This window comes from Emys orbicularis, chromosome 4 (genome assembly GCF_028017835.1).
Source record: "Emys orbicularis isolate rEmyOrb1 chromosome 4, rEmyOrb1.hap1, whole genome shotgun sequence".
Lineage (NCBI taxonomy): Eukaryota > Metazoa > Chordata > Testudines > Emydidae > Emys > Emys orbicularis.
This window is the reverse complement of record NC_088686.1, coordinates 127533060-127554471: the sequence shown is the minus strand read 5'-3', so window position 1 is coordinate 127554471 and position 21412 is coordinate 127533060. Positions and strand designations below refer to the sequence as shown.

The 21412-nt window shown below is 49.9% G+C and overlaps 1 pseudogene; it reads left to right on the top strand.

The window, feature by feature from the left end:
* The first annotated feature begins 1758 nt into the window (after positions 1–1758).
* LOC135877854 (olfactory receptor 5AR1-like) lies at positions 1759–2676 on the top strand (annotated as a pseudogene).
* The last annotated feature ends 18736 nt before the right edge of the window (positions 2677–21412 follow it).

Here is a 21412-nt window from a genome sequence, read left to right as displayed (position 1 = left end):
TTCCATCCCACAGCTCTCTCATTGCCGAGACTTAAATACACTTTTCTTGGTATTTGAATCTAACCATCCCCCCCGATTCAGTCTATTCATTTTTGACCCACTTTTTTCCCGAGATGCTGAGTAATTCCCCTTCCTTGGGCTGTATTGCTCTACTGAAGCTGTTTTTTATCAACTTATGGAACTTCTTTCCTATGAGTTACTAATCAATAGCTAGACTGGTGAGACATGTAACTGCTGCATAATCTAGGATAACAAGGTGTTGCAGTCTACCCTGACGTCTTCTAACTGCGCACCACGTTTTACTGTTTGCACTGCTGCCCTGCAGTTACATTGTGAAGACTGGGCTAAGCCAAATTTCTGTATTGTGCCAGACACTCTGGCTGTTCCAGTCAACAGCCTGCTAGACTTAGTCCAGGATCTGCATCTCAAATTGCAATCAGGTGGAGTTAATAAATTAGGGTTTCTGAAATTTGTCAGCATGCTTGTCTCTCTATTCTATAGTTGCTGCCTCTGCGATCTATGGCCTTCTAGAGTGTGAATCTTGATTATGGCCCTTTACACCTTTGTCGTCTAGACTGCACACATTTACAGCAAAGTTTGTAAATAGGTTTGGATAGAAGCTGATAAAGCACAGCTAGGAACTGAAGTGAAAGAGTCAAATGAAAAGGAGTCCCAATCAATTACATCAAATGAAGGCAGATAACTATGCCAAATTTTATGAGTGCTTGTATACAAATGCTAGCAGTCTGGATATAAGATGAGTGAACCTGAGTGCCTGGTATTAAATAAGGATATTGATATAATAGGCATCTCAGAAACTTAGTGGGACTATGATAATCAATGGGACACAATAATACCAGGATACAAAATCTACTTAAGGGAGACAGAATAGATCATTTAAAAAAGAAAACAGGAGTGACGTGTAGGAGAAATATTTAATGAATCAAACTGTACCATAGAATCTCTATTAATCTCTATTCCTGGTCCAAGAGATGAATATAGATGACCCATTCAGTAATAGCAGCCATAAAGTAATTAAATTTAACAACCTTGTAGGGGGACAATACCAAAGACATTCATCACCGTATCCCTTACCTTCAAAAAGGGGAACTGCACAAAAATGAGGCAGCGAGTTAAATGGAAATTAAAAGGAACAGTCTCAATAGTGAACTGCCTGCAAGCAGCAGGGAAACTTTTTAAAAACACGACAATAAAGGCTCAACCAAAACGGATACCCCCAAATTAAAAAAACAATAATACTTTTGAAAAGGTGCTTTTGAAAATTCGGCTGAGCAGTAATCTGTGCTCAGCCGAAAATGTGGCTCTATGAGATTTAGGCTGCCAACTGCCTAAGTCATTTTTGAAAATGAAATTTAGGCTGCCAAGTCACTTAGCTGCACATGAAAAATGTTCCGGACGTGGGACTGCCTTGCAGTCAAGGAAGAAAGATTTATAAGAAGAATTTGAAACCAGCTAACATTACTAAAAAAGAATAAACAGAAATCTTCCTAGCTTTGTACTCAGCCTAATGCTGCGTGCCGGACGTGGACTTCACCTTTTTTTATTATCCCCCACTGTTCCTTAGAGTCCACTCTTATAATCATTTTCATGGGCAGATCTAGTGGGAACATATGCCAAGGACTAAATTTGATTTTTAAAAGGGTCACGTAGGGGTCTTTTCACTTTGCTAGAAGACACCGTCTACTCTTCTCTGATTATCATGTTGTCACTCTGTCCCAGCAGAATGGCAGGCAAAGAATGGCTGGGAAAAATGATACCGCAGTAACAGAGTTCTTCCTCCTGGGTCTAACAGACCAGCCCAAGCTGTAGGTCGCTCTTTTTGTGATGTTTCTGTCCAGGGCGATATACGTTACCGCCCTGGTAGGAAATCTGGGGATGATCATCTTAATCAGGACTGACCCATGTACTTCTTCCTCTGTAACTTGGGCCTCATAGATAATTGCATCACCTCAACCATCACCCCCAAGATGCTGGCGACCTTATGCAATGAGAAGATCATTTCTCTTTCTGGGTGCATGGCACAGCAGTTCTTCTATTCAGGGGTCATATCCCTGAAAGCCATCATGTTGGCGGTGATGGCGTATGATCGCTATGTCGTAGTATGTAATCCCCTGATTTATAATACAGTTATGTCCCATGCAGTTTGCCTTCGGCTCGACGCTGGTTCCTACGCTGCTGGCTTCACCACCTCTGTCGTCCAAGCACCTTCAGTTTATCATTCTGCAACTCCAACAAGATCCAGCAGTTCTTTTGTGACATCCACCCGCTGCTGAAACTCTCCTGCACTAACATCCACATCAACGAGATTGTGCTCTTTACTTTCATCTTTGTCATTGGCGTGCCCAATCCTCCCTGCAAATCCTCATCTCTTATTCATATATACTCTCCACCATCCTGGGGATCCGCTCTGCTGAGGGCAGGAGCAAAGCCTTCTCCACGTGTGCTTCTCATCTGACAGCCGTCACTGTGTTTTACGGGAGTACTTTGTTTATATATTTACACCCTACTGCCAGCTATTCACTGGACAGCAACATGGGGGTCTCTGTGTTCTACACCATGGTGAGCCCCATGCTGAATCCCCTGATCTACAGAGTGAGGAACAAGGAGGTGAAGCGAGCCATCAGGAAACCCATCACCAAGAGGATTTATTTGTAAACCTCACTGCTGAAAGATAGGTGCACTTCAAAAAATGGTTTAGAGTATTGAGATAATTGATATGGCTCTTGGTTCTGCCCGGAGACCAGGAGCCGAGCTTGAAATACAGCGGTGTAGTTTCATAGATGGGAAAGGAGCAGGGTTTAAGTTGGGTATTTTAGGGTTAGGGAGTCAGCTATTCAAAAAAAATAGTGATATGTCAGGAGTTGAGGATGTACAAGATTTTTCCAGTACTTGAACTTCTTTAAGTGCAGCTTTTTCACCTATATCAAAGTGGCTGATTGGAAAATAAAGTAGAAGGAAGATTGGGCTCCAAACCTGCTGTAGGACTTGCCTGAATTCCTAGAGTATGTCTGCTTGGCACATACAGTTGCTGGCTATGATCGCGCTTACACCCTAAAACTAATGGTGTAGCCATGGCAGCACAGGTGGCAGCTCAAGCTAGCTGCTTGAGTACTAGGCTATCCTAGGTACTTACAGAAGTGGATAGCCTGAGCCACCCGCCCATGCTGCCATGGCTACACGGCTATTTTTAGTGTGCTAGCTCATTTCAAACTCATGTCTACACAACTACTGGAGCTGGGACTTACACCTCCAGCAGCACTGTAGACATACACTAAAATGGGGAAATTTCTGTTTCTTTTTTTGGTTATGGTGAATTATTTTCCTTGGTTTTAGAAGCATTGTCCTTACTCACGGCACCTGAAAATTTGTCTTCCATAATTATCTTCCTTAGCACAGCACCATTGTCATGTATCATTCCTGCTTGTCACCACTAACGGTACCTGTATGTAAAACATTAATATTTGGGCTTCTCTGGTAATGACTTTGATGGAAAATGTTTTCAGTCCTATATGTGAAGACTAACTTCCCTAGGTTTAGCAAATATCAACACCTTTCTATTTAAGCCATGCATGCCCAGACCAACCTTCTTTTTAAAAAGTTGATTTTTAAATATTGTATCAAATATATATCTATATAATTGTTCAAGGTTTGTCCAGTTTGGTACAATTTGAGAAAAAATGTGGGGGTAGGTGGTGGGGTGCATCGACTGCCTCCTGGCAAGCTGCAGAAGGTGACACCATTGCATTTATGATTCTGTAGATATTTATTAATCAAAGGACACCTCCCTTGCCTTTCTATCACTAACTTGTCCACGGCATGAGATTTTTACAGTATTGTGCTCCCAGACTGTAAAGGTTGACATTTCTTGCTGCACCTTCCAATCTTTAATTTATGTCCTTGTTTACACTCTACGGAAAAGTACAATAAAATCTCGCTAATTAAAAATCTAATAATTTGCTTACCATTAAACCTCTCTCGCTGCTCAGCTGACCATTCGCTAAAGGTAATGAACAGAGCTTCACAAGCCCATTGTGAAAGGAAATATTTTTGTTGAAGCTGCTTGAATGAGGTACTAGATTAAAAAAATGAATAATTTATTTCACAATTAATGCAAAAAATAAACTGATAAATAGTAAATCTTGTTCAACCAGCATATCAAATAATAGGATAAATTCTTTGTTAAATAATGCAAGAAGAATAAAATGCCCAAATAGATTGGTAAGCAGTTTGATTAATAATAGTCAACCAGCTCCAGCTTCAGCAAACCTTTAGTGAACTGAAGAAGTGGTGTAGTCAAGTCAGAATTCAGGAATCTTTACAAATCCGCCTCTCCCCCAACTCAGAAAGCCTCAGAACCTGATCTCATGCTCTGTCTCCACCTTTCATACTGCAAAATCTCACTCTAACAGGGTCTTTGGGAATGGACTTCTTGCTGTGAAATTCCAGCAGAAATATTTAAAGCAAATTATGTAGTGGAAATGCGTCATTGCCCTGGTTAATGAGCTCCCAGAGGCATTTCAAGGTTTCTCCATTAGAAACAGTTGTTGAAGAAGCATTTATCTATGTTATTTTGGACAAGTATTTGGGGAAAGCTTTCAAAGCTGCATTCCATTAATTGTTTTCAGCCACTGTCTTTTAATTAAATAAGAATCCCTTCTCCCCACCAGCTTCTCACATTTTCACCAAGTGGTGTCCTGTAAATGCCTTTTGTGGTATTATTATCTGGTTCCTTCTACAGAGGCCTTCCTACATAATAAAAAGGATACAGGAAGACCTGCATCAACTTCTTCAATTAACTCAGAATGTTTAGAAATGGGAGCTTGACAAGTCTGGCAATGGGCAGTAAACCCTGTCGGAATTGTTGTGAATGAACATACATGAGATCTGTTCCATTAAGGTTTAATCCAATGACCAATGGAAAATGACTCAATTGTCTTCAGGGGCTGTTGGATGAGGCCCTTGATCATTGGCCCATGGGATTTTACAGCCTTTGAATTTCTGCTGTAAATGAGAATTTGTCTCAACTATGACACATTTCCCTGGTCTGTGGCAGGAGTGAAGCAAATGGGCTCCACTGAAGCAGTGTTTCCCAGAGACTCCCTGGCTGCACTGGATGATGGGAGTTCAGAGGAAATGTATGTAAAGTGGCTACTGCTACTTACTTTTTAGATGCATCTTATATTTCACCCCATGTTCAGTCTGCGAATCCCATTGGTGTGGAAGGGGAACCCAGAAATTTTGGGAAGTGTAGCAGCATTTCTGTGTACAAGTCTCAAAGAAAGAGCAACCCACTAGTGAATGTGTGTAAAATATATGCCTATGGGCACAAGTGCTTGGCCTGTGGTTCTTTAGCTGAAGCTTTCTCAGTTCTTGCCTTTAGCTCTGTAGATTTCCCAGTGTGCCAATCTCTGATGTGTTAGGCAAAATAGGGACTGTGACAGAAGTGGGATTGTGTGCCAAATGCTCATGGATATGGAATAGATATTCTTTTTTTTATGCTTTTCAAAATCTATTTGATGGGAGGGTATGCATGTGTGTGTAACACTCTGTAACTCGGGGGAACACCCTGTGCCCCCATGTTCATCCTTATAATATGATTGGGTGGTATTCAATGCAAAGTTTGCCATGTCGGGTGTCTTCGGAAGGCTCATGATGCACTGAGCATTGTTTTTATAGTAATGGTATAGGTTGTAATTTCATGTATATAGTTATGAGGCTGAAAATGTGTCCTCATGGTTTAAAACAAACCCAGGCAAAATTCTCCAGGAGCAGAGGGGCAGTTCACACCTCATCAGGGCATGTATGGGACAAACTCAGCCCAGCCTCACAGGAACAAAGGACACTGGCCTAGGCAGCAACAAAGGATCTGTTGGACTCTCCAGTGAGTCACCCTCTTTCCCTTGGTCAGTTTGAGGGTACGTCTTCACTTACATCCGGGTCCGGATGTAAGCAATCGATTTTCTGAGTTCGATTTATCGCGTCTGGTTAAGACGCGATAAATCGATCCCGGATCGATCCCGGAAGTGCCCCGGATCGATCCCGGAAGTGCTCGCCTTCGACGCTGGTACTCCAGCTCGGCGAGCGGAGTACGCAGCATCGACGGGGGAGCCTTCCTGCCGCGTCTGGACCGCGGTAACTTCGGACTAAGGTACTTCGAATTCAGCTACGTTATTAACGTAGCTGAATTTGCGTACCTTAGTCCGAAGTGGGGGGGTTAGTGTAGACCAGCCCTGAGACTACGATGAGGTAATGCTCGCCTGACTCTGAAGGGGGGGGGCAAAGCCAAGAGGGAAGAAATAACATGATAAAAGGGAGAGATATTTGCCAGGCTCTCTCTCTTCCATCTCCATCTACAGACACCACCACCAAGTGACTGAAGCACTGATCAAAGGGAAGAGCCTGACTGAAGGGCAACCAGCCAGCCTGTGATGAGAAGCATCTAAGTTTGTAAGGGCACTGAAAGTGTTAAGATCAGCTTAGAATGCGTTTTGATTTTATTTCATTTGACCAAATCTGACTTGTTCATAGAATCATAGACTTTAAGGTCAGAAGGGACCATTATGATCATCTAGTCTGACTTCCTGCACAATGCAGGCCAAAGAATCTCACCCACCCACTCCTGTATCAAACCCCTAACCTATGTCTGAGCTATTGAAGTCCTCAAATCGTGGTTTAAAGACTTCAAGGTGCAGAGAATCTTCCAGAAAGTGACCCATGCCCCACGATGTAGAGGAAGGCAAAAAACCCCCAGGGCCTCTGCCAATCTGCCCTGGAGGAAAATTCCTTCCCGACCCCAAATATGGCGATCAGCTAAACCCTGAGCATGTGGGCAAGACTCACCAGCCAGACATCCAGGAAAGAATTCTCTGTAGTAACTTAGATCCCACCCCATCTAACATCCCATCACAGGTCATTGGGCATATTTACCGCTAATAGTCAAAGATCAATTAATTGCCAAAATTAGGCTATCCCATCATACCATCCCCTCCATAAACTTATCAAGCTTAGTCTTGAAGCCAGATATGTCTTTTGCCCCTACTGCTCCCCTTAGAAGGCTGTTCCAGAACTTCACTCCTCTGATGGTTAGAAACCTTCATCTAATTTCAAGTCTAAATTTCCTGATGGCCAGTTTATATCCATTTGTTCTTGTGTCCACATTGATACTGAGCTTAAATAATTCCTCTCCCTCCCTGATATTTATCCCTCTGATATATTTATAAAGAGCAGTCATATCTCCCCTTAGCCTTCTTTTGCTTAGGCTAAATAAGCCAAGCTCTTTGACTCTCCTTTCATAAGACAGGTTTTCCATTCCTTGGATCATCCTAGTAGCCCTTCTCTGTAGCTGTTCCAGTTTGAATTCATCCTTCTTAAACATGGGAGACCAGAACTGCACACAGTATTCCAGATGAGATCTCACCAGTGCCTTGTATAACGGTACTAACACCTCCTTATCTCTACTGGAAATACCTCACCTGATACATCCCAAGACCGCATTAGCTTTTTTCATGGCCATATCACATTGGCAGCTCATAGTCATCCTGTGATCAACCAATACTCCGAGGTCCTTCTCTTCCTATGTTACTTCCAACTGATGCGTCCCCAGCTTATAACAAAAATTCTTGTTATTAATCCCTAAATGCATGACCTTGCACTTTTCACTATTAAAATTCATCCATTACTATTACTCCAGTTTACAAGGTCATACAGAGCTTCCTGTATGATATCCCGGTCCTTCTCTCTATTGGCAATACCTACCAGCTTTGTGTCATCCGCAAACTTTATTAGCACATTCCCACTTTTTGTGCCAAGGTCAGTAATAAAAAGATTAAATAAGATTGGTCCCAAAACTGATCCCTGAGAAACTCCACTAGTAACCTCCCTCCAGCCTGACAGTTCACCTTTCAGTACGACGCATTGTAGTCTCCCCTTTAACCAGTTCCTTATCCACCTTTCAATTTTCATATTGATCCCCATCTTTTTCAATTTAGCTAATAATTCCCCATTTGGAACCATATCAAATGCCTTACTGAAATCAAGGTAAATTAGATCCACTGCATTTCCTTTGTCTAAAAAAATCTGTTACCTTCTCAAAGAAGGAGATCAGGTTGGTTTGGCACCATCTACCTTTTGTAAAACCATGTTGTATTTTGTCCCAATTACCATTGACCTCAATGTCCTTTACTTTCTCCTTCAAATTTGCATACTACAGATATCAAACTAACAGGCCAGTAGTTACCCGGATGACTTTTTTTTCCTTTCTTAAAAATAGGAACTATGTTAGCAATTCTCCAGTCGTGTGGTACAACCCCTGAGTTTACAGATTCATTAAAAATTCTTGCTAATGGTCTTGCAATTTCATGTGCCAGTTCCTTTAATATTCTTTGATGAAGATTATCTGGGCCCCTGATTTAGTCCCATTAAGCTGTTCAAGTTTGGCTTCTACCTCGGATGTGGTAAGATCTACCTCCATATCCTCATTCCCATTTGTCATCCTACTATTATCCCTAAGATCCTCATTAGCCTCATTAAAGACTGAGGCAAAGTATTTGTTTAGATATTGGGCCATGCCTAGATTATCCTTAACCTCCACTCCATGCTCAGTGTTTAGCGGTCCCACTTCTTCTTTCTTTGTTTTCTTCTTATTTATATGGCTATAGAACCTTTTACTATTGGTTTTAATTCCCTTTGCAAGGTCCAACTCTACATGGCTTTTGGCCTTTCTCACTTTATCCCTATACGTTCTGACCTCAATAAGGTAGCTTTCCTTGCTGATCACGCCCATCTTTCACTCCTTGTAGGCCTTCTGCTTTTTCTTAATCACCTCGCTGAGATGCTTGCTCATCCAGCTTGGTCTACAATTCCTGCCTATGAATTTTTTCCCCTTTCTTGGGTTGCAGGCTTCTGATAGTTTCTGCAACTTTGACTTGAAGTAATTCCAGGCCTCCTCCGCCTTTAGATCCACCAGTTCTTCAGTCCCCACTTCCCTAATTTCCTTAATTTTTTTAAGTTATCCCTTTTGAAATCAAAAACCCTAGTCACAGATCTATTTTTATTTATCCTTCCATTTAGTTTAAACTGAATTAGCTCATGATCGCTCGAACCAAGGTTGTCCCCTACAACCATTTCTTCTATGAGGTCCTCACTACTCACCAAAATCAAATCTAAAATGGCATTTCCTCTTGGTTCAGCAACTACTTGGTGAAGGAATCCATCAGCTATCGCATCTAGGAAAATCTGAGCCCTATTATTATTGATGTGCTTTGACTTATAATTACTTAAAATCTATCTTTTGTAGTTAATAAATTCTTTTGTTTATTCTTCCTGAAGCAGTGTGTTTGGTTTGAAGCCTGTCAGAGACTCCCCTTGGGATAACAAGCCTGATATATATCAATTTCTTTGTTAAATTGACTAACTATATAAGCTGGCAGCGACCAGCGGGCATAACTGGACACTGCAAGATGGAGGTTCCTAGGGTTGTGTCTGGTACTGGAGATATTGGCTAGTGTCATTCAGTTGCGCAATCCAAGCAGCGGGCTGGCCAAAAGTGCTCACTCACGCAGCTGGGAGCAGCTTACATGCTAGAGGCTGTGCGTGAACAGCCCGGGAGTGGGGATTCTCACAGCAGAGCAGGGTAAGGTTGGCTCCCAGAGTCGAGGATTGGAGTGACCTAGCAGATCACCGGGCCAGATAACACCAAGGGAACGTCACAGTGTGGATTAAGGATTAGTACCCTTTCTTCTGCTTACATAGCCCTCTAGAAATGAGTCCGTCGTGAAAAATAAGCAATGTTAGTCATTCCTATGTCAACAAGATTTTATGTCACAAAACCTTGATTGTGACATTACTGCCAGATCAAGCAGACAGACACCAGTAGAGATAATCAAACTATGACATTAAAATAATATTCTTTGGGAATTTAGCTCCTTTTTTGCTCAATGAATTGTTGGTAAAAGTGATTCTGATTTGCTTTGAACATACCTCAGTCCCCGGAAAAATCATAGAGGAGGTCCTCAAGGAATCCATTTTGAAGCACTTGGAGGAGAGGAAGGTGATCAGGAACAGTCATCATGGATTAACCAAGGGCAAGTCATGCCTGACTAACTTGATTGCCTTCTATGATGAGATAACTTGCTCTGTGGATATGGGGGAAGTGGTGGACGTGATATACCTTGACTTTAGCAAAGCATTTGATATGGTCTCCCGCAGTATTCTTGAAAGCAAGTTTAAAAAGTATGGATTGGATGAATGGACTATAAGGTGGATAGAAAGTTGGCTAGATCATCAGGCTCAACGGGTAGTGATCAATGGTTTATCTAGTTAACAGCCGGTATCAAGCGGAGTGCCCAAGGTATTGGTCCTGGGGACAGTTTTGGTCAACATCTTCATTAATGATCTGGATTATGGGATGGATTGCACTTTCAGCAAGTTCGAAGATGACACTAAGCTGGGGGGAGTGGTAGATACACTGGAGGGTAGGAATAGGGTCCAGAGTGACCTAGACAAACTGAAGGATGGGGCCAAAAGAAATCTGATGAGGTTCAACAAGGACAAATGCAGAGTCCTGCACTTAGGACGGAAGAATCCCATGCACTGCCACAGGCTGGCTAATCAGCAGTTCTGCATAACAGGACCTGGGGATTACAGTGGATGAGAAGCTGGATATGAGTCAATAGTGTGTCCTTGTTGCCAAGAAGGCTAACGGCATATTGGGCTGCATTAGTAGGAGCATTGCTAGCAGATCGAGGGAAGTGATTATTCCCCTCTATTCTGTACTGGTGAGGCCACATCTGGAGTATTGCATCCAGTTTTGGGCCCCTCCACTACAGAAAGGATGTGGACAAATTGGAGAGAGTCCAGCGGAGGACAACGAAAATGATTAGGGGGCTGGGGCACATGACTTATGAGGAGAGGCTGAGGGAACTGGGATTATTTAGTCTGCAGAAGAGAAGAGTGAGGGGGGATTTGATAGTAGCCTTCAACTACCTGAAGGGGGGTTCCAAAGAGGATGGAGCTCGGCTGTTCTCAGTATTGGTAGATGACAGAACAAGAAGCAATGTTCTCAAGTTGCAGTGCGGGAGGTCTAGGTTGGATAGTAGGAAAAACTATTTCACTAGGAGGGTGGTGAAGCTCTGGAATGGGTTACCTAGGGAGGAGGTGAAATCTCCTTCCTTAGAGGTTTTTAAGGTCCGGCTTGACAAAGCCCTGGCTGGGATGATTAAGTTGGGTTTGGTCCTGCTTTGATCAGGGGGTTGGACTGGATGACCTCCTGAGGTCTCTTCCTACCCTAATCATCTATGATTCTGTGAGTGATTCAGTGGGCTCTGTAGTAGAGACATTATGGCAGCATCAATCAGCGAGGGCTCTGGGGAAGTGTATGCTGGACTGGCTCCTGCTACATTTAGTCACAAGATACTGTTTACATCCCACCCCATGATTGTGCTGGATCTACAGCTGTCGTGGAAGGGGTACCCAGCACATGTGGGAAGTCTAGCACTACCAGTGGTGCTGTGTTCGGAGGGTGAAATTCAGGGAGAGGCTTCCATTGATCTCACTGGTACCTTGATCAGACTCCAGTTGCACACAGATCTATGGGGTGGCTGCCCTTTGTTCACCTGTGCAAGCTATGTATTGGTAGTAGGGATACCACCTCTCCCCTTCACTTACACACTGACAGAACTAGTCATGTTTTCACCCATAATGAGAGATGTGATATTAGCCATTTCCCTGGCAACTAGTTATAATGACACAATCAAGAATGTGGCATCTTTCCCCTCCAACCTTTTGGCAATTTAGACTCTAAGCTTTTAGTGAAGGGACTTTCTTTTACTATATATTTGTAAAGCACCTAGCACATGAGGTCCTGATCACATTTAGGCAGGTTGTGAGGGTCTGTTAAATGTGTATATATAAGAGTATAAAATTGACAAAACAATTCGGAAACAATTAACGTTACAAGAGAGTGAGAAATAAAACTTATTGCATCTTAAGTGTAGCATGCAAAATTCTAAACCATCCAGCTTTCCATGTATGTACAATGTGATTTTTGTCAAAACAGAACATGGCTCCAGATGTAAGAATCCAAGACTCCTCAAACAAATTTATGTATTCCAGTAAGGGACAACCCTCTCTCTAAAAAGCGTTCATTCCCTATGCTCCTACCTCATACACACTCACAAAGATCAGCTCCCTAGACTACAAGCCACCCAAGAGCAGCAGCCCCACCTGGATACCATGGTTGGCAATCTCACAAGAAAGAGCAAGACTGCACTTCTTTTTCACCCTAATGCTTGCCTCTCATGGTCAAGGCTAAGGCCAATCAGTCAGCAAGGGTGATTCCTTTGGTTATGTATTTCTGTGATAGTGTGAACATATGTCCAACAGGAGCTGGACTGGGATCACTACAACTTATTTCAATCACCCAAGCAAACACTGGGCAGAAGGCAATGAAGTTAAGTTGATGTTGACTTGGGAAGGTTTTGAATGGGTGGGAAAGAAACTACTAGCTTATCACTTCTCCCCTAACTGTGGTCCCCACCTCTTGGGATTTATCCTACAATATAAAATAGTCATATCGCAAAAGTCCTGATGCTGCATTATGAAGTCAGATCAGCATGTGATGGCATCATGTCATAACAACAGCTTGGTGAAAACCATAATTTGCTGACACAACATGAAGACAACAGGTCATCTCATCATGATGTTGCTTTACAACACCCAAAACAAATTTATATGACTGGACCTCATTCCCGACACCCAGGGCAAGAAGAAAGTGGTCAATATCAGGAATTTCATGAGTGTTTGTTGGCATTCCCTTTGGACTTGAGCCTTTCCATGGCTCCTGATGAAATACAGAGAAAATACAGTCTTTAGGGGAACTATTAGGGAGCAGACCAGGACCAAGCTGTAACTTGGTAGAAACTATACAGAGAATTTCATGGGGTGGGGAGGACTGTAGGGAATGTAGCAGAGAGATTACAGCTACTGTCCCCCCTTTTCCTTCCTCATTCTGTACAATCTTCTTTTCCTAACTGCATCTTGGATGTCATGGCTGGATCTCCTTCTCCTCCCCACACTCTGGATGGTTGGTAAATGAGGGTGCGTTGGTGAGATGCAGTCATCGTCACTCCCTATCAAGTGGTTGGGAGTGAGAGTCTGTTCTCTTTCCTTCTTCTTGGCAGTAGCTGCTCTCCAGCAGCTGGAAAACACTCCTAGGAATTACCATCTTGAGGGTCAATCAGAGCCTGTAAAATGCCCAAACTCTTGAATCTTTGCTGTGACTTTTGCGGATTTAAATTTGATCCGAAATACTAATAAATCTGTGATGTACAGTGTTTGGGTCTTTTGAACTCCTATGAATTGTGACCTTGCTGCCTTGTGAGCCATTACCTAGCCAAAAACTTATAGAGCTGCACAGACAAAGAAACTGTTGGGCCCGATCCCCAGCTGGTATAAGTCCGTGTAGCTCCATTTAGGTAAAAGATGGTGCAAATCAGCAAATCTCTATTAAAGTCAATCGGCCAGAGTCCCTAGCTGGACTAAACTGATGTTATTTTAGGAGTTACAGCTATAAAAACAACAATTGATAATAAGTCTATATCACCATGCCAACTTACATCAGCTCAGGATTTGGCCCAATTAACTTTTAAAATCAGAGGTCCCAAGCTCCAAAAATAACTTCATTTGCTTCCTGTTCTCATCCCTTGTAACTATGATCACAGACTCTCCATGAAATCCTTTAACAAAACTTATAGTGGGTGTAATTAAAAGTAGACTTTAACATGGTCCCAGTGTGATGCAACTTGTGAATAAGTTACAACAGCAAATCTAATTCCAGTTTTCAGCCATAGCTCCACAAGTTTATGTGAACACTACAGAAACCTCAAAATTTGCTTCTCAATAGGAAGCTGATGCAATATGAAGTTTAATTGCTTTCCAAATGCTGCTGGAATTGGAGTTTAGTCTCCAGGTGCATGAATTTCTATGTAAGTTACTTTACCTGTTTCTGCTTCAGCTTACTCCTCAGGAGATAAATGACTGCCAGAAGAAGAGAGTGGGTTGGACAGAGTGAGGGAAGGAAGCTGCCCACGTAGGTCAGGGTCTGCCAGCAAGGACAGTGTACATATTGGGTTCCAGGAAGGAAGGGAGAAGGAGCTCCAGACAGCAGGGTAGCTAGAGAGGAGGAGGGAGAGCTCCAGCCAGCAGGGTAGCCAGAGAACACTGAGCACGCTCTGTACATATTGGGTTCCGGGAAGTGGGCGGGCTTCTAAAAGCACTGCTAAAGGATCCCCCCCACAGCCTAAGGGGAGGACCCACAGGGTCTAAAACCCAAATCATTACGGGGGACAACTAATGTAAAAACAGGGACAGGAGTGTGGTCAAAGGGTCAAAAGAAGGGAACCTGATGGGGACACCGAGCAGAGAACCCCGGACAGCGCCCACTGCTCCTCAAAGGTGTCAAGGGAGCCAGTGGACGCCGCTCAGAGGAACTCTGCCCGGATACGTGAACGGACAGAGGATCGGAAACAGGCCCCACAGTCACAGGAACCTCCATCGCCCAACCTCCTCTCCCTGGTTTTATAGATGGTCTGTTTAGCCAGGGCCAAGAGGAAGTTGACCAGGAGGTCCCGTGACTTCGTGGGGCCACGGATAGGGAGTGCATAAATGAGAAGGTGAGGGGGAAAGTGCAACCAAAAATGCAACATAATATTGGTGAGGAGCCGGTGTAGGGGCTGCAACCTGGCGCAGTCTAAGTAAACGTGAGCCAGGGTCTCCCTCACGCCGCAGAAAGGACAGGTGTCTGGGACAGGGGTAAACGACGCCAAGTACACACCTGTGCTCACGGCCCATGAAGGAGCCCCGGCAGGCCTCGGAACCAGGGTGGAATAGAGGCTGGCCCACCGGGGCTTCTCACCCTCAACAGGTGGCAGGAGGTCCCGCCCTTTTCTATTGGGGCGGGACATGAGGGTGAGGAAGTGAAGAGTGTGGAGCACGAGCGTGTATAGGTGTTTCCTTGGCGCGGTCAGGAAATGAACCGGCTGCAAGTCGTGCAGCCGGTTCACGGAGAAGGGGTGGGGAGGCCGGTTGGTTCCACGAGGAAGGGGCCCTATGCAAAGGTCCGGAGGGCCAAGGGTGGAGGGTGGGCGGGGCGTGCCCTCGTGCAGGACCCGGTCGAGGTAGACCCGAGCAGCGGGCGGCAAAGTGGCCCTCACCTGCTGAAGTATGCACCGGGGAGTAAAAGGCCTGGAGAGCCCCATGCGCCGAGGGAGCGTCAGGGGATCCAGCTAGTCTCCACGGTCGTAGTCCAGGAGGTCTCCGACTCTAGTGACTTCTGCCAGGACCAACCTCTGGCGCACCGCGGGGGATTCCGCCACCTGCACACGGAGCTGGGGGTTGTGTAGCAGGGGCTCCGCGAGGAGATCTGCCCCCCCAGTGGCCACCACGGACCTGGTCGCTGAGAACAGTTTCCAGGTCCGGAGGAGGTCCTGGTAGAAGACCGGCAGCCCGGAGATGTCTCGCGGAAGACCTCTCGGATCGAGATAAAAGAGCTGCCGGTCGTATCGGAGCCCTCGGAAGCGGCGCAGGAAGGCGTGCACCAGTACTCTCCACGCTGGACTTCCTGCACCATAAAGGAGCCTCTGCAGGGCCTGGAGGTGGAAGACATGGACCTGTGTGCGGAGGCACTTGAGACCCTGCCCTCCCTCCTCCAGGGGCAGGTGGAGGACCCCTGCAGAGACCCAGTGCAGTCCTGGCCAAAAGAACTCCAGAATCGCCCTCCGGAGGTCGGCCAGGAAGCCCGGGGCCGGGACCAGGGTGTTGAGACGGTACCAGACCATGGACAGGACTAGTTGATTCAGTACCAGTGCCCTCCCTCGAAGGGAGACTCACCGGAGTAGTCCTGTCCATTTCCGGAGCCGCTCCGTCACCCCGCCCTGTAAACCGTGCCAGTTCTCCGGCGGAGACGGATGCGTGGCAGAAAGATAAACACCGAGATAGAGCAGCGGACCCGCGCTCCACCGGATGGCCTGAAGCACGGGTGGGAGGGAGCCCGCCTGCCACCCGGCCCCTACCACCAGGCCAGAGCTCTTGACCCAGTTGACGCGGGCGGAGGAGGTCACTGAGTACACGGTCTGGCAAGCCTCCACCCGCACCAAGTCGCCCAGGTCCTGGACCACGAGGAGCACATCATCGGCGTACGCCAACAGGAACAGCCGCAGCTCCAGCTCCCGAAGCACCAACCCCGTCAACCTCCTGCAGAGGAGACAGAGGAAGGGCTCGATCGCCAGAGCGTAAAGCTGGCCCGAGAGGGGGCACCCCTGCCGCACTCCCCGCCCGAAGCTGACCGGCTCGGTCAGGGTCCAGTTGAGCCTGACCAGGCACTCTGCGGAAGCGTACAGCACCTGGAGAAAACCCACAAACTGGGGTCCGAAGCCTAACGCTCGCAGAGTGCCCAGGAGATACCCGTGGTCCACCCTGTCGAACGCCTTCTCCTGATCCAGGGACAGGAGGGCGAACGACAGACCATCCTGACACCCAAGCTCCAAGAGATCCCGGACCAGATAGAGGTTATCAAAGATGCTACGGCCCGGGACGGTGTAGGTCTGGTCTGGGTGGATCACGTTCTCCAGCACAGACCCCAGCCGCAGCGAGATGGCCTTAGCTACGATTTTGTAGTCCGTGCTGAGGAGCGAGACGGGACGCCAATTCCGTAAGTCACGGAGGTCCCCCTTCTTCGGCAATAAGGCGAGCACGACTCGCCTGCACGAAAGAGGGAGGACACCGCTCCACAAGGCCTCGGCCCAGACGGTGACTAGGTCCGGGCCGAGGACGTCCCAGAACTCCACGGTCAGCCTGTCCATGCCTGGAGATTTATTGGTGGGCATGCGGCGGAGGGCTTCCGAGAACTCAGCCAGAGAGAGAGGCAACTCTAGCCGGTCCCAGTCGCCCGCGCTGACCGTTGGGAGTCCGTCCCAGAGCACTCTGCAAGTGGTAGGGTCGGTCGGATCCGGGGAGAAAAGGTGTCCATAGAAGGCCCTGGCCCTCTCGCACATCTCCACCGGATTCGTGAGGTGGGGTGTCGTCCTCCGCCAGGAGGCAGGTGATGTGCTTCTTGGCCCCCCTCCTTTTCTCCAGGGCGTAGAAGAAGCGGGAGCCGCGATCCATCTCCCAAAGGAGGCGGATGTGGGCTCGAACAAAAGCACCCCGGGCCCGATGATCGTCGAGGGCCCGGAGCTCCTCCCACTTCTCCCGGCACACTCCGCAAAGGGTTGGATCCTCAGGGCTGGCGGCCAGATGCCTCTCTAGCTCTAAGACCTCCCGTTCCAACTGCTCTATCGCCGCATCCCTCCGTCGGCTGGCGCCCCGGGTGTAGTCATGGCAGAAGAGCCAGGCGCGCACCTTTCCTAGGTCCCACCATCGCCGCGCCGAGGGAAAGGCACGCCGCTGCCCTCGCCAGACCAGCCAGAACTCCCGGAAGGACGCCACAAAGCCCACATCCTCCAGCAAACTATTGTTAAAATGCCAATAGGCCGGCCCCGGCCTCTCCGCACAGAGAGAGGCCGTCACGGTGACTAGATGGTGATCCGAAAAAGGGGCTGGCCGGACGTCGGAGGAGTGGGCCCGTGAAAGATGGAAGCGCGACAAGTAAATGCGGTCCAACCGGGAGTGGCACGACCGATGGGCTCCCACCCGGACATAGGTGAACGTGGAGACATCGTCCGGGAGGTGGTCGCGCCAGACATCCACCAGGGAGTGATGTTCCACAATCTCCCGGAGGACGTCCGCGGGGGCCGAGCACTGCTCAGTCCCCGAGCGGTCCCGCTCCTCAGGCGTGGCGTTAAAGTTCCCGCCCAGGACCAGGCACTCACAAGGATCCAAGGAGCCGAGGAAGGCGGACGCCTGCTGATAAAAAGGCAGCCGCTCCGGGTCCGATGTCGGGGCATAAACGTTGACAAGGTTGACCACAAGCCCCTCCATGCGGACCCGGAGCTGCAGCAGGCGGCCCGGCACAACCTCGGCAACCCCCAGCACCTCGGGCCGTAGGTCGGGGGAGAACAGGGTAGCCACTCCAGCCGTACGAACTGTGAGATGGCTAAAAACGACCCTGTCCCCCCACTCCAGCCGTCAGCTGTCTTCGGCAGCCAGATCCGTGTGGGTCTCCTGCAGGAAAACCACAGAGTACCCCCCTCCCGAAGGAAGGAGAGCACCTGGCACCTGCGGAGACCCACCCTACAGCCCCGAGTGTTCAATGTTGCAAAGGTGATAGGTGGCATGAGGAGGGCTGGGGGGATCGTCGCCGCCAGGGACGCTCACGGCCCCCATTGGGCCGCGCAGCAAACCGTGACCCACCCCAAAAGTGAGCAAAGCATCACAGAAGCTCCGGACTCACTGGTAAGCCGCGGCACCCTGCTTCCCGGTCCTTTTACCCTCCCCCATGAGGGCCCTCGCGGCCTGGAGGATCTGATGGAAATCCCCCCATCGCTGGAGAGCGAGCAGCAGCTTATTGCGGGAGCCACGGACGTCTTCTAAAAAACTCCCGCAGCTCTTCTCGCAGCGTATGGGGGGGGTGGGGTCACTGGCTTCTGGTCGTCCCGCGCTGGGGCCCCTGGCACGGCCCCGTGGCCCACCGAGATGGGCAGGCAAGGGATGGACCCTCGACGTGGCGCCCGATGGGCCGGCACCACATGGCCCGCCTCAGACCCTGGCTCAATGCGGGGCGGCGGCGGAGGGAGGATAGCAGCCCCTAGTGGGTCGGGACTGGGGAACACAAAGGCCGCTCCCTGGGGGTCATCCTCCGGGAAAGAGAAGGAGACATCCCCAGGGGCAGCAATGGCATCATGGGAGGTGGAGGGGATAGGAATTGGGTCAGGAGTAAGGGCAGGGCCAGGGGCAGGAGTAGGGTCGGGAAGAAGGACAGAGGTGGGATCCTGGGCCCCAGGAGCTGGACTGCTGGAAGGTAGCTCCTCTCGGTCAGGCTCAGGGGTCTGAGGCTTAGGGAGGGGGTCCCCAGGGATGCCGGGCTCAGGCTCGATGGCAGATGGAACAGCCATGGCAGCAGGAGGTGAACAATCTGCAACGGGGCCCCCACCTGGGAAGGAACTCGGTTGCCCCACGCCAACGAGGGATACCCCTGGTAATTCGTGTCCCAGCTGCGAGGCACCGGCCGTCGCCTCAACAGGCTCGGCGGCCGTCAGCGAGGTGTCACCCGCAGCTGGGCAGGTCAACGGGTCCAGGGGCTCCTCTAAGGCAGGAGCAGGAGTAGCAGTTAGGGGCATGGATGACGGGGAAAGGGAGGATGGGATGAGGTCGGCCAGATTGAGGCCCGCTGGCAGAGGGTCGTCCTCCCCCTGGATGACCGGGGTCAGACCCAGGGCCTCGATCTCCTCATAGATAGAGGGCAGCTCACCTCCCACCACCCCGGGGTCATCCCCGCTAGCACCCGAGACGATGCTTGCCTCGAGCATCACAAGGGGGTATGGGTGGTAAGGGGGTAGGAGGGGCTGCAACGGGGGCCTCAGCAAGGAGGGACCGCGGAGAATGGATGGCGGCATCCTCTGGTGCTGCCACATCTTCCCCAGCTGGTAACGGTAGATGTAATGCACCCGCGGGCAAAGCGGAAGGCTCGGCAGCGGTGCCCCCCTTCCTGGTTTTCCGGGGGGCCTCCGCACCGGATGGCAGGAGCGGAGCTCGAGCCTTCCGCTTGCCCCGCTTTCCCTGTGCTAGGGTCCAGCCCTCCATGGCATTATCTGCGGGCTGGGTGACAGGGGTTGGGTTGGGGGGCAAAGATGATTGCTCGAGGACCTTAGGAGGTAACAATGGGGCAGCAGGAGGGGGGGCGGATTCCCCCTGGGGAGGGCCCTCTCCCACGCCCGGCAATACCCCCACCGCACCCTCCTCTACAGGCCCCACCACAATGCACGTAGCAGAGGCGGGGCTCTCCCGCTCGTCTGGGCATGGTGGGGGAGGTACCCCTTGAGCCCGAGCGGGAGCAGCGGTGGTCCGAGAAGGAGGAGGGGCGGCTCCGGGTACCGGGCAACCAGGGGCGCCATCAATGGTGGGGCTGGCGCCCTGCCGGGGCTCAGGGGTCCCGGATGCTCCTCCGTGCCGGGCCAAGGGGCTGTCCCTCCAGACGTGCCCTATCGCCCGGCAGAGGTAGCACCGGGCCTCCCCCGTGGAATAATGCACCTGGTAATGGGCCCCCTGATAGGGGACCAGGAAAGACCCCTCGAGCGCCTCTCCGCCACGCGCCGCCGGCGGCAGTTGAAGCTGCACATGCCGGCGGAACGAGAGAACGTGACGGAGGGCGGGGTCGTTGCAGCCCAGCGAGAGAGGGCGGACGATGGAAATTGGTTTCCCCAGGGTAGAGAGGGCGGGCGGGCAGCAGGGCAACACTGGGGAGGAAAGGAGGAACGGAGGTGAGGACCATACGGACACCCAAGTCCTCCAGCGGCTCCAGGGGGATGAACACGCCCCCCACCGCCAGGCCCTTCTCCACCGCCTCCTGGGCGGCGGCCACCGAGGCAAGGAAGAAAACAACCTTGCCATACATTTCGGAGGCCGCCACGATGGCCGTGGGCCCCACCACCCTCGCCAACGCCCGCACGTAGGTCTCCACATGGGGCGAGGCAGGCACCAGGAGGCAACGGACGCCGTGCTTCCTAGTCAAGGTGGGAAAGGGGCCCAGGCCACTACAGATGGAAACAGAGGCGGTGGATGGACGAGATGGCGTACCGGCAGGCGGGGGGGCCGCCGCCACCTGGGCATATGCCCTGGGGGCCGGGGGAGGGGCACCCGCAGAGCTGGTGGTGGGAGCAGCGGGAAGGGACGCCGCGGCCGATGGCGGGGCCGCGACAGTGGGGGTAGCCCCTGCCGTGGAGGGCCCAGTCTTATTAGCGGGGCTCTTCCCCTTCTTTTTGCCCTGGCCTTTCCTGCCGGCTGGGGCAGCTCCCCCAAAATTGGAGGGAGCGAGGGACGTGGCAGCAGCGGAGGTCACCCCATCGGCCGCCGCTGCCGATGCCGCAGCGGTGGCAGGTGGTTTGGCAGCGGCTAAAGGGGGCAGGCGGGGGAGGGGTGGCAGGGCCTACTTGGGGGGGCTCGCCCGCCATGTTCCCCTCCATAATGAGCAGAGAGGGAGGGGAAAACACACCGGAGAAGGGGGTAGGTAAAGGGGAAGCAGGTCAACCACTCCTCCCTGATAGGCTGCAGGCAGGGGAGGAGGGCGCCGAAACGGGGGGAGATGGGGGGGTATCAAGGGCTTGGGGGGGACAGTCACCGACACCGGCTCCTCTAGTTACACTAGGGGAGGGAAGGTCACAGCAACTGTAGGGGGTGCAGTGATTAACCAAAATGTGATGGGGGGCACAAGCACATTGGAGGGGGCATGGGCACACGAGGG